At 38.3% G+C, this 12,569-nt stretch overlaps 1 long non-coding RNA gene across 1 annotated transcript; it reads right to left on the bottom strand.

Moving 5' to 3' along the window:
* Positions 1 to 4,422: 4,422 nt before the first annotated feature.
* Positions 4,423 to 11,114, bottom strand: LOC139760533 (uncharacterized). The gene is made up of 2 exons (XR_011715362.1): positions 8,289 to 11,114; positions 4,423 to 5,392 (listed from the first exon to the last, which is right to left on the bottom strand). It is a non-coding gene; the product is annotated as an uncharacterized lncRNA (long non-coding RNA).
* Between the last annotated feature and the right edge of the window lie 1,455 nt (positions 11,115 to 12,569).

Genomic DNA, 12,569 nt, shown 5'->3' with positions numbered 1-12,569 from the left:
CACTTCGGCTTCGCCCTTTGTTCAAATACTTCAGTTGCTCCCATGATTCCTTGTTATATTTGTTGAACTATACGGCAGGACACGATAAAGTTTGTGGATAATGTCAAGTTCCTTAAGTCTATATTTTGTTCGAGAAACAGCGCACAAACCATAACTAAACCTGCAATCATTGGAATGAGGCCATTGGGAGGTGATGCCACACACCAGAGGAAGTTAATGAGTATCTTTAGGGCCACCTTGATGCAGAAAATATTCCAGTTTATTAAGAGGAGACAGATCATGAATGAGAACCGTTCACATGAGTTTAAGAATGTTAAAAGCAGAGTTTCTTCAAGGTAGCTTCCCAGTGTAACCTAAGGACACGATTTATCAAATTAACATATGAAAACGTTGATATTCCGAGAAAACTTTTGTAATAATTTAATTTGGTGTAACACCATTGTGAATGAACAACTTTATCCCGCATATTCAAGCCTTGTCTTTCTTTAGTTTTATTTTTCTGCAACATATGAAATGTGAGAATGTCGTTATTCCTATACATCAATAGCATAAAGTTATTCAGCTAGTGGATGTAATTGCAATAGTTGCCCAAGAAAGGTGACAGCTTCGTTCGTCAGACTAACTTACATCTGGCACAACGTGTGGTGCCCTTGGAACAACCGGTGTAAAGGGAAGGGGAATAAAACTGAATGCCAAGAGCCATGTTCACGGTGTGTGTGTATGGTCTTAGAATTTTCGATTAGGGGGTTGAACTCTGGCACTCGGTAGGACTAAAGCAAAGCCCCCACCCTCAAAATACTAAAACGAATATACTAACCACGTATATTTAAGTATATAGGGTTATGTGTATGAGAGGTGTGTGACTGAAAAATACTCACGAGACCTGGTGAAAGAGTGACTTTCAAAAAGGCATATGGCGAATGCCTTATGAAAGCTGGTATCGATATAAAGGCCAACTGGATGAAAAATTACGATAAAATATTACCCATTTGAGTAAGGCATGTGTCCGACAAGGGAAGGAGGGCGAAAAGCTTCCTGTAAAGACACAACCATATTAAGAGTGTGACGTAACTATGGCTATGAAAATTAGTTATGGATGAGGTGGTGGAGGAGCTAAATGCATGGGTCTTGGAGAAGCGGTGGGTCTGCAGTGTGCTGGAGTTGGATTATGGAAGTGAGAGCTAAATTAGTTGCTGGCTGAAGATGAGAAGTCCCAGATGGGAAACTCCGAAGGCTGCTGACACAGTATGAATGTGTGTGTGTAAAACATTAATGTGAGCAAAAATAAGGTATGGTGCAGCAGCAGGATGGGACTGGACAATCCCAGTTCAAATGAGGACTTAAAAATAGTTAACAAGATAGTGGATCACAGGACAGAAGTAAGTCACACAGAGGATAATGTCCTGGGAGCATTTCAGTGTGTATGGAAGGTCAGTGCCTGTAAAGACAAAGCTTGAAACACTGAAGTTATAAAAGTCTATGTCTTGAGTCTTGGTTACAAAGGAAAGGAAAGGTTTGTGCTGGAAATGAAATGCCTAAGGATGGTACGTTGTGAGGTGTTGGTGGTGTGAGCAATGACAGTCGAGTGGTCTGGTTCCGTGTGATAAATAGCACTGACCAAGGTATGCTGAAATTTTTTGGACATACAAAAAGAATGCGTGATGATAGACTAAGAGGATCTGTGTACACAATGTGAAGGAAGCATGGAGAAAGAGGGAGACCAAGGAGATGGAAAGATGGAGTGGAAGCAGCTTTGGGATATCAGGGCCTGACTTTCAGGATGGTGAAGTGTGCACACTGGACAGAAAGAACAGGAGCAATGTGATATAAGGGAGGTGACGTATTGTTAATGGGGTGTACAAGATGGTATGAAAAGCTTTAGGTAAACCAAATAGTGCTCCAATGGTCTTTGCCATGTATAGTAGACATATTAAATATGCAAGATAAAATATGTATGACAGCTAGAGACAGCGTGCAAATGAGGCTATAATTCATCTGTTCCTGAATTTTACCTTTGAGGTAGGAAAGGCAACTACATACATAAATTTTCTCCTGTATTAACTTCTATAAAACTATTATTCATGGAATCAGTACCATAAAAGACGTCTAATCTTGGTAAAATTGCATAACATTTATAGACGAGAAACAATAAATCTATTAACATTTATCCACATTTTTCCTTTACTTTCCATTAAAGGTGGAATAGCTAACGACCACTGAGTAAACCTCTTTCAAATTTGCTGGCTAATTTGTTTTTCATTTAAGTTTTTATTCAAAGATCAGTAAAGAAAGACCTTCCACATTCTGCTGCTCGAACTCCTTCAGGCCTTTTACCACTGCATTTCATATTGCATTAAATTCTCTTCCCACCTGCTACTTCCAAGCTTATCTGCATCTTTATGAAACTTACACATATATCATTTACAGTCCTCATAAATTTTTTCTTGTCACATCTGCAATCAATGGGTTAGACTAAGGATGTATATTAGTAATTTGAGGACAAATTTAAGCCCTTTTTATGACCTGAGACAGCAGTATTAACATAAACCTTACTAAGGCCTTAAAAATATATAAATCAATATAGGGATTTCTTAAGGCTCCCCAGGCATTCCTTTAAAGAGTAAAGATAAATCATAAACAGCGAGGCTCTAGAACATGGGGAGGTTAACCAATTACTCACACAGTTGGTTGAAATATATAATTTACTTAGTTATGTCTAAATTAGTTGGGATGAGACCATTTTTGTAGCATTCTGTACATATTTATATAGGCTCAATGTGGCTGTGGTGTCAAGATGGAGGAGATCCAGGTGATGGCTGAAGGGAATCACAAGGCTCAGTGCTTTAAGCACCTCTTGCTATGAGGTGTATGGGAATGAGGATGATCTTGCATTCCCTTATTAGCACCTCTTCTAGGGGCACCTATTGTATGATGGATAGGAAGAAGGACCATGGAGAGGAGGCATAAGTGAATTTGGGAAAAAATGTTTTAATATTCTTGAGTTTAGGTAAAGGGAATCCACGTTTTGCATCAACAAAGAATGTTGAGACACTGCATGGAAGATCTAATGAAGGCTCTAATGTGTTCCTTCCTTTTTATTTTATTTACAAAAGTGTCATGGAAATGCTTGGACTAAAACATTTATTAGGGGTGGCGCCTAACAAAGAAAGAGGGGTTGTAAATGGTTGGAAGAAATATTAGTATGCATTATTTGTGGCAAAGTTTGCTTGAAGATATGGGTGGCAGTGGATTAGTTGTGAAGAATTTTATGTCCTAGAAAGCTATATCATCAGGAAAACATACCAGTGCTGATACAATAATGGAGTCACTTACACTTTTATCAAGCAAGTGCATCCATTAGGGTGTCACAAGCACAGATGAGAAAACATATGGGTCCTGCTAGTGTGCCTTGTGGAAAGTCAAAGATGAAGGACTGGAAAGTTGAATTGGTCCCTCAACAGCATACAGCCATGGAACGAGACTTTTCAATTGCCTAATTTTAATGGCTTTGTTGACCATTGCTACAGATGAGTAAATTACATTGGTGTTCAGCAAAAAAGAAAGCTGCAAAGGTCTTGTGTTTTATCAGGCTACAGTAGAAATCCAAGAAGCTGACAGGGTAACAAATGTTAAAACACCACTGGGTTCTTTCAATGTTGTTAGTGATTAAAGAAAAGAATAAAAACATCTTAAGTGTGGAGAGAGTAGAAAACAAATAGGTACCAATATGGGGAAAAGCCTGTTGGGAGGTAAGTTGTTTAAAGCTTGTCAGATCATTTAAGTATGCATGCATTTTGTCAGTGTAGAGGTTACTGGAGTGTAAGGAAGGGGTAAGCTTTTTCTGGGAGGATCTTTGTTTCACTGTGTGGTTGTCAGTGATTGTTCTGGGTACACTATATTGTGTGGTTTGCAGTTTTGCTATATTTTCAATGATAAATAAATAAGGAAAATATTGATTTATGATCTCGGCCTTAGCTTTACTGTCATCAACTAAAGTCTTTTTTTATGGGAAAATACCAACTGACTGGGGGTATTGACTCACTAGCAACAAACATTTATATAATCCTTCAAGTAGTTCTTTAGCTGTTTTTAGCAGTAATGATATGCTTCACAATGAAGTTTACATTGACATGTAACTTATTGGCCCTACAGATTTTACAAAACTTTTCCTGACATGGTTATTATTCTCAATGAATTATGTGCTATTTTCTTTGATATCAAAAAATTCCTTACTTCATTGTTTCACCATTTTTGCGCTAGCAAACAGAAATCTGCTATGCATTAGTACACATTTCAGATCTGATAATATGAATGCTTTACTAAACCTTTTCCAAGGTACCTCCATATTTTCACTTATTATATCTCATTCTAGCTTTTCCTGTCAAGATCAGTATGGAGGGTAATAAAACTTGCATACCCAAAGACAGGTACTTTTCTTTATTGTCATGCTGACAGTATCAAAATTAGCACTGAAAGCTGTCTTAAATACAATTTTTTAGAAATCACCAGAACAAAACCTTTAACTACATTATCACAATGAAATCCTCGTTAACAGCTAAAGTCTTATAAAGCAATGTCATAAGTAGGTTTCTCATTTGCATTTGGGCACTATCAAATAAGTCCAGGCAGAATTCATGCCCTAAGCTGCTGGAAAGGGATTCTCGGAACTTCGATATGTTACTATCTCCCATTAAAGTCAACTTATGCTAAGTGGTCATAAAGCCTTTCATTCAGCTCCAGTGTCTATGCAGTTGCCCTGTAAACCAATCCTACTGTTATTTGCTTAAAAAGCTTAGATTCATTTTCTAAAAAAATAAAGATAACAATATGCCACTAAATTTTCCAGTTTGTGATTAAGTCTGACAATCAGTTATGATACCATCGTCTGAGTAATTTTAAGCAAAAAACTTTCAGAGAAGGCTAGGGATTATGGTGATTACATGGTTAGTTTCCTGCCTTTGGTATGGGGTAAATTAATGAAGCCTCCTAATTAGTTGGGCACTTTAACTTCATCATCATTGCCACAACCACTCTCCATATGCCCAACCATCTCTATTACATTCTTGTTCTCACTAACAACTTTTTCACTACCAATCTCATTTCTTACTCTGTCCACTATTCTTATTCCACATCAAATTAATAAAAATTCCATCTCCACATCTTGCTTATGGAGTACTTTCATATTATCCATTAGCCCACCCTCTTACTGGTAATATATTAAGGTTAATATATTACTGTTGTATTGCAATACCTCAGGGAACCTTGTTGACTATTCAATAAAATTTGAGACAATTGTGTTCACATACAAGAAGCTTACTTGGCACATCTTTCACCTTATTTCCAAAGACAAAATGAAAACCGCTTAGCTTCTATTGTAGCAAAATTGGCAGTTCTGTAAGGAAAAAGAAAATAAAAGAATGTTGACCTGATTCATCTGGAAACAAACTTGCATCAACTGCACAGTCTCAGAATCACAGATCACATCATTTACATCAGATGACACGCTGATATCATCATAAGGAGGTAAGTGCAGTTTGGAAAATGCATGATTTCTTTCATAATATGCTGAAGAAAACAGTAGTTTACTGGAATATGGATTAGTGCACATGAATAAAAAAAAAAAAATATCAAATTTCAACAAAATAAATCATAAAACTACAAATAAGGCCATTCTGTAATACAGTCAGAGCAATGTACTGCAGTATTAAGCTGTTAACTCTAAACCTAAATACTCCATATGAACAATTATGTTCTTTTTATCTAATTGCCCACAGATTTAAAAAAAAAAGATCATAGAAATAAGCTGCTAGTCTGGTAAACTCCAGTTGAATTTATATCAAGTTTTAGATTCAAAATTTCATTAATTCCCAGCAGAACAGATAACTATATGAACTAATATGTGATAAACACAGAAAAGTATAATCACATACAACATTGCACTATTATCCAAACGAGATACATGCACTTGCATACTCATCTGTATGGCAGTAAGGACTGTCTGACAGCAACAGCAGTAAAACCATGGACATTGAAGAGTTCTAAATTTTTTGTGATTATGGTTTGTTTTTAGTGACCAACAAAACATGGACAAATAATATGGTCAAATCAAGTCCATCTCGGGTGAAAAAAAATGAAGCAAAAGTAAGAATTAGTCAGGTCTCTGCAAGTGTTTGTATACCTGACAAAAAGGAAGATAGGTTATATAAAGAGGGAAAGACAAAGTGAAGGAAGAGAATTCAGCAGCTTAGCTGCTCAAGGAGAAAAGGAGGTATCACAACAGCCAACCTTGGAGTGGCTGCTCTCCATGCAAAAACTGTGGGAAGCAGCAGCCAAACATTCTATGGTGTGTTGGGCATGAGCCCCACCTTGGGGGTGGGGACACATGAGAAATGGCTAAAATAACATCTATAGAAGATGGAGAGAACAGCAATGTCAAAGCATATGGAAAGGAAAGGTTGAAGAGAATTGTTGCTGGAAGAATTACTCAATAGGCTTTTGATTAAATTCTGGTTAACAGAGAGGAGTTTGGTCAACCACACCTCTCCAGATGGGTGAGCATTTGCAATCCTTCCCTGTATGTACTGCTCATTCACCTCTCTTCTCTCTTTCATTAGCAACTTCACTTCATCCCACCACTCACCAACCTTGCTAATCTGCCCACCTCCCACCTTCAGCATGCCACACGCATCTCTTGCACTTGCCAAAATTGCATTCCTAAAATTCTCCCATTCCTCACCCACTCCCTTAGCTTCGTTTACTCTCAACTTATGCCATTCTACAATCATTCTCTGCTGGCATTTCTTCATGTCTCTTTTTCGAGCTTGCTTTCTCTCACCATTTTTTTCTCATTCACTCACTTTTCTGAAAAACCGCTACAAATCTTCACCCTTGCCTCCACAAGGTAATAATCAGACATACCACAAGCTGCCCCTCTCAGCACATTCATATTCACTCCTATCAATTAGAAGGTAATGCAATAATGCTTGCTGATTATCTTTCCTAGTCACAAACATACACTAAGTATATCCCTTTTTAAACCATGCATTCCCAATCACCAGTCCTTTTTCAGCAGAAAACTTCACAAGCTTTTCATTTTCATTTATTTTACCGAATAACCCATGCCTCCAATTATTCCATCAACAGCCACATTACTCACCTATGCCTTTAAATCACCCATCACTAGCACCCAGTCTCTTGCATCAACACTGCTAACTCGCTCACTCAGCTGCTCCCAAACACTTACCTCATGATCTTTTTTTTTCTCATGGCCAAGTGCGCATAATTCCTAATAATCACCCATCTCTTGCCATCCACTTTTATTTTTACCCACATCATTCTAGAGCTCACTTCCTTACACTACCATAACTCCTGCTTCAACAGCATTGCTACCCCTTCCTTAGGTTGTCTTCTCACCAACTCCGGATTTTATTCCTGAGACATTTCCAAACCATTCTTTCCTTTTACCTTTGAGCTTTTTTCACTCAAGAGGCAGAATATCCAGGTTTCTTTCCTCAAACATATTACCCATCCATTCCTCTCATTTTGGTTACATCTGCATATATTTACACTCAAGCCTGAGCCTTTGAGAGGGATGAGCTCCTGTTACAATTTTTACAGACTGAAATACAAGAAGGGGAGGGTTTCCAACTCCACTCTCCCACCCCCTTTATTCTCCTTTGTTTATAGGATTAATTCCCACGTATTCCCTGCGTGTCGTAAAAGGCGACTAAAAGGGGAGGGAGCGGGGGGCTGGAAATCCTCCCCTCGTTTTTTTTTTTTTTTTTTTTTTTCCAAAAGAAGGACCAGAGAATTGGGCCAGGTGAGGGTATTCCCTCAAAGGCCCAGTCCTCTGTTCTTAACGCTACCTCGCTAATGCGGGAAATGGCGAACAGTTTGAAAGAAAGATTTATATAACCAACATTTGAGTACCAAGTTAAATTGCAAGATATTCAAAATCATGACAAAAATTTGCCTTATGCAGAACATCTACAAATGCATGACACATTGTGTAAACATTTCATGAATGTAATAAGAGAAGCAGCAAATTCAAATAAACCCATAAAACTCAATTTCTGAAAGGCAGATGACACACAAAGAACATGGGAAGAAAAAAAAAAGTGCTTTGAAGCCAGTAATACAAGAAAGGCAACTTTTGGTATGAAATAAATATGATGAAATACATTGTATCCAGACTATTCAACTAACATACATGTTAAGGAAATTATTCTTGTATATCTTGCTTTTTTCCTGCAGAATATTATGAAATTACAGAAACTTCTTTAACCCACCTTGTTAATGTTTGTTGTAATTCTGCTTCTGCATTCAGATATGATCCTGGTGAGTTTTACCAATTGTCACATAGCTCCAGCTGGCATACCTCGTCAGAAGTCACTGGATATCTGCTGCGTAAAAGTTCCTGAATGAGCTTGTTTTCTCAAAAGTACTATACAATGTCTTCAAACTGATGCAAAAAAGCAGTTCCACTACTCAGAAACAAATCTTGCTGACCCTTACTTTTCCTTTAAGCATGCTGCCATGCACTTCATAATTAGACCAATTGTTGTTTGTATGTAAGCATTAGTAACAAAAATGTTTAAAATAGGCAGAAAGATTCATTTCTGTAGCATGTCTTTGCTTACATTGAGTAAAATGCAAAAGACAAAGGGAGAAATCAGACCAGTACAAGATAATCATTTGACATTGCAAAGAGGAACTAAATTAAAAGAGAATAGCCAGTAACAGTTTCTAAAAAGTCTTGCAAGCACAAACATGCCTTTTCCTCTCATGAAACTGTAATCCTGTGAAAACAACCATCTGTTCAGCAATATCTAAAGCCAAACTCAGTTAAGTTACAGTCATTCAAAACATCTATTTTTGCCCTCAGAGATGGTGATCTCTTTCCATGCACCTAGGACTTTCAACAGTCTCTCAGCCTATGTTAACTTCAGCTCCCATAGTTCCATCAGCTGCCTTGTCCACTCTCAGCTATATAAAACACCCTACTTCCTCCAGGTTCTCTCCATCTAAATCCATACTCACACCAACTTATTAAATTTTCATATTCCTACTTTCACACTTATCCAGACACCATTTTCTCACTAAGTTTGCCACAAGTCTTATTATCAGTAAATAGAAACCGACTCGCAAGTACCCCTAACTGACTGCAGACCAGCTCCTCTCTCCAAAACCTTTACCCTCATTCCACATATTCAACAGCCATTGTGAGATCATTCACTCTTATGGCAGCTCCACCTTGACTTAAAACAACTCCCCTCCTCTCTTCATACTTGCACATTTGCCTCACCATTTCTAATAGCTTTCCTTTCCTCCCATACCATATATTCATATCTTCCACAAAGCATCTCTATCAACCTTATCATATGCTTCCTCCACATCATTAAATGTCAATTACAAATTTTTTCTAAAAGTATTTCTCAGACACATTCTTAATAGTAAACACCTGGGCTAAATACCCTCTACCAATTCCATTAGCAACATTATTCCTACCTAATCAGATGCTTAATGCATGACACTACCTCCTCAATCACCACACTCCTATACTACTTACCTGGTATGCTCAACAAACTTAGCTGTATAGATGAGAGTTGCGTGCTCTAAATGAAAAGGAATGCAAGAGAGTGGATGTGTTGGAAATTAAATGCTTGAGAACAATATGTGTTGCAAGGGGGATTTAATAAAGCATGAAATTACAGGGTAAGAGGGAAGTATGGTAGTAAGACAAGTATGGTTGAGAGAGCTAAAGAGGGTGTACTGATATGGCTTGGATATAGGAACAGGATGAATGGGGAGAAATAGATTAAAAGGGTATATGTCAGAAGAGGAGGGAACTAGGAAAGGGGCTGATCAACGATGAGATGGAAGAACAGAGTGAAAGATGTTCAAGTTACAGGGGCCTGAACATGTAGGAGTGCAAGGCATGCATGGGATAAAGCAAACGGGAGAAATCTGGTATATATATGAAAAATTCTGGATAAACCACAGAAAGATTTGAGGGGCTTGGCTGTGAACAGTGTACTCTACTTTTGTTGCATCATACATGACAGCAAGGGAGTGAATAAATAATACTGTTCACCTGTTCTTGGAGCTACCTTGCAGATGCATGAAATGGCAAACAAATATTAAATAAAAATACACAAACATTTAAAAGTGAGCCTCAGTCATCAACACTAGTCCCTCCAACAGAGTTTTCCCCAAGGAAGGGATTGTGCATTTCAAGCTTTGAAAATATTTTCCAAAAATCTCCATTTTTCAAACCGATTTCCCTTTCTTGGCCCTTTTAATGTATCCCTTTGTTTGCACATGTTAAATTGAACCTGACCATCATTTTCAAGCAGAAAAGCTTCAATAAAAGCCAACATCAATTTACTCACGAAGCCCAACTAAGCTCCTGCAGATGTCTACATAAATGGCCTCCCCCATTCATTCTCTAAGTTGTTAGGCATTATAGAATGAGTGAGGAAAGATAGACCAAGTGGATATATGTGTCAGAGGAGGAGGGAATGAGGAGAAGTGGGAGACCAAATTGGAGGTGAAAAGATGGAGTGAAAAAGACTGAGTGATCGGGGCCTGAATATGCAGGAGGGTGAAAGGTGTGCAAGGAATAGAGTGAATTGGAACGATGTGGTATACCGGGGTCGACATGCTGTCAATGGATTAAACCAGGGCATGTGAAGCGTCTAGAGTAAACCATGGAAAGTTCTGTGGGGCCTGGATGTGGAAAGGGAGCTGTGGTTTCGGTGCATTATTACATGACAGCTAGAGACTGAGTGTGAACAAATGTGGCCTTTGTTGTCTTTTCCTAGCGCTACCTCGCACGCATGAGGGGGGAGTGGGTTGTTATTTCACGTGTGGCAAGGTGGCGATGGGAATGAATGAAGGCAGACAGTATGAATTACGTACGTGTACATATGTATATGTCTGTGCGTATATATATACGTTGAGATGTATAGGTATGTGTATTTGCGTGTGTGGACGTGTATGTATATACATGTGTATGTGGGTGGGTTGGGCCATTCTTTCATTTGTTTCCTTGCGCTACCTCGCTAACGCGGGAGACAGCGACAAAGCAAAAAAAAAAAAAAAAAAAAAAAAAATCATATGGGTCTAATGCATCTGACTTTTGGTTTCCCACCCTCTCTGGTACAATAATCCCAGCAGATTTTGAAAACAAACCAGAAACTATAATTTAGAGCTTCCACATTTGTCACAAACACATCAAAATAACCATTCAATATTTTTCTACATCATGGAAAGGACTCTCAAGGAAGGGATTGGATCACTCTCCCTTTGCCTCCTGCTTTTGCTGAACAATTAATTGTTCCACCATCATTAGCAGCAAGCTCCTTTTCCTAGGGATTATTGCATATTGATGCCCTTCTGGCATTCATTAGTTTTGCAAGTGTTAATCAAGGATAGGTTTTTTACTTATTGTGAAGCATCAACATTCCACCTGTTTCCAGACACTTAGAGAATGCTCTCAAATACCCTGACAAACTGATGGTACAAGCAATTGGATACTGCTAAATATCAAACTCTACAACACTAGAAGCTAAACAACGAAAATGAAGACTACTATAAAAGGCTTGTCTTTTGTTGGGAAACACTAGGGATGCATCTTGCGCTAGAATTTTCAGAGACCAGTCATTTGTTTCTCAAATCAAGAATGGTCAGAAAGCATAAAATATTCTTCCTTACCAATTATCACTGTCAGTAGTTTTCTTAGAAGTTCCCTTTTCTATTTCATATGAAGGCACAATGGCTCTGAATTTAGTACTTTTACAAATGGGACATTAGCTTTGTGGAAATTTCTTTTCAATTTCCACCCATCTTAGTGAGGAAGTGTTGGGAACAACAGCCTCACTCATATGCACACATCCTTCCAAAAAGTACTTGTCCTGAAAACAGAGGCAATCCAGACCCTACACATTACTCTTGAGATCTAACGACTGCATCACATGCCCTAGTTCAGCCCACAACATATCTTTAACCCCTTACATACAACACAGATCCAATTCATTTAACTCACTTATGCCCTTTACCTTCCTGAATGTTCGGTCCTTGACACCACACAGCATCTCCTTAGTCTTCTACTTACAACGAAGATCCTGATAGTCAACTTTCACACATCTCCATACTGTATATCCATTTCAGCACTTCCTAGTTAGCCTTATAAACAAGACTGCACTCGTTATACTTTTATCTTCCTGTCATTCACTTACATAATCAACTAAATATGTACTATATTCTGTGATCAACCCACAATTTGTCTTGCAACATTTCATGCCAAGTCCACCATCTTCCTTTCTTTAGTATTCAAGGTGTGATAGCCCACACCAAGATGAACGGCATCAAGACAATCTACACAGACGATATAGTCCTAGAGAAATGATTGCCTGACAAATTCATCAGTGTGCAACTACATAGGCTTGGTAATCACACTGAGCAAAACCAAGGTTCTCTTTGGCAGACCAAAGAGGAGCCCATGTTTCGCATAGAGAGCTCGAGCCTTGACAATATGTTGCCTACCACAGGTACATTGGTGTCACTAT

This window comes from Panulirus ornatus, chromosome 37, assembly GCF_036320965.1.
Source record: "Panulirus ornatus isolate Po-2019 chromosome 37, ASM3632096v1, whole genome shotgun sequence".
NCBI classification, from domain to species: Eukaryota; Metazoa; Arthropoda; class Malacostraca; order Decapoda; family Palinuridae; genus Panulirus; species Panulirus ornatus.
Note: the sequence above shows the minus strand (reverse complement) of the source record. Positions and strands in the feature narration are given on the sequence as shown.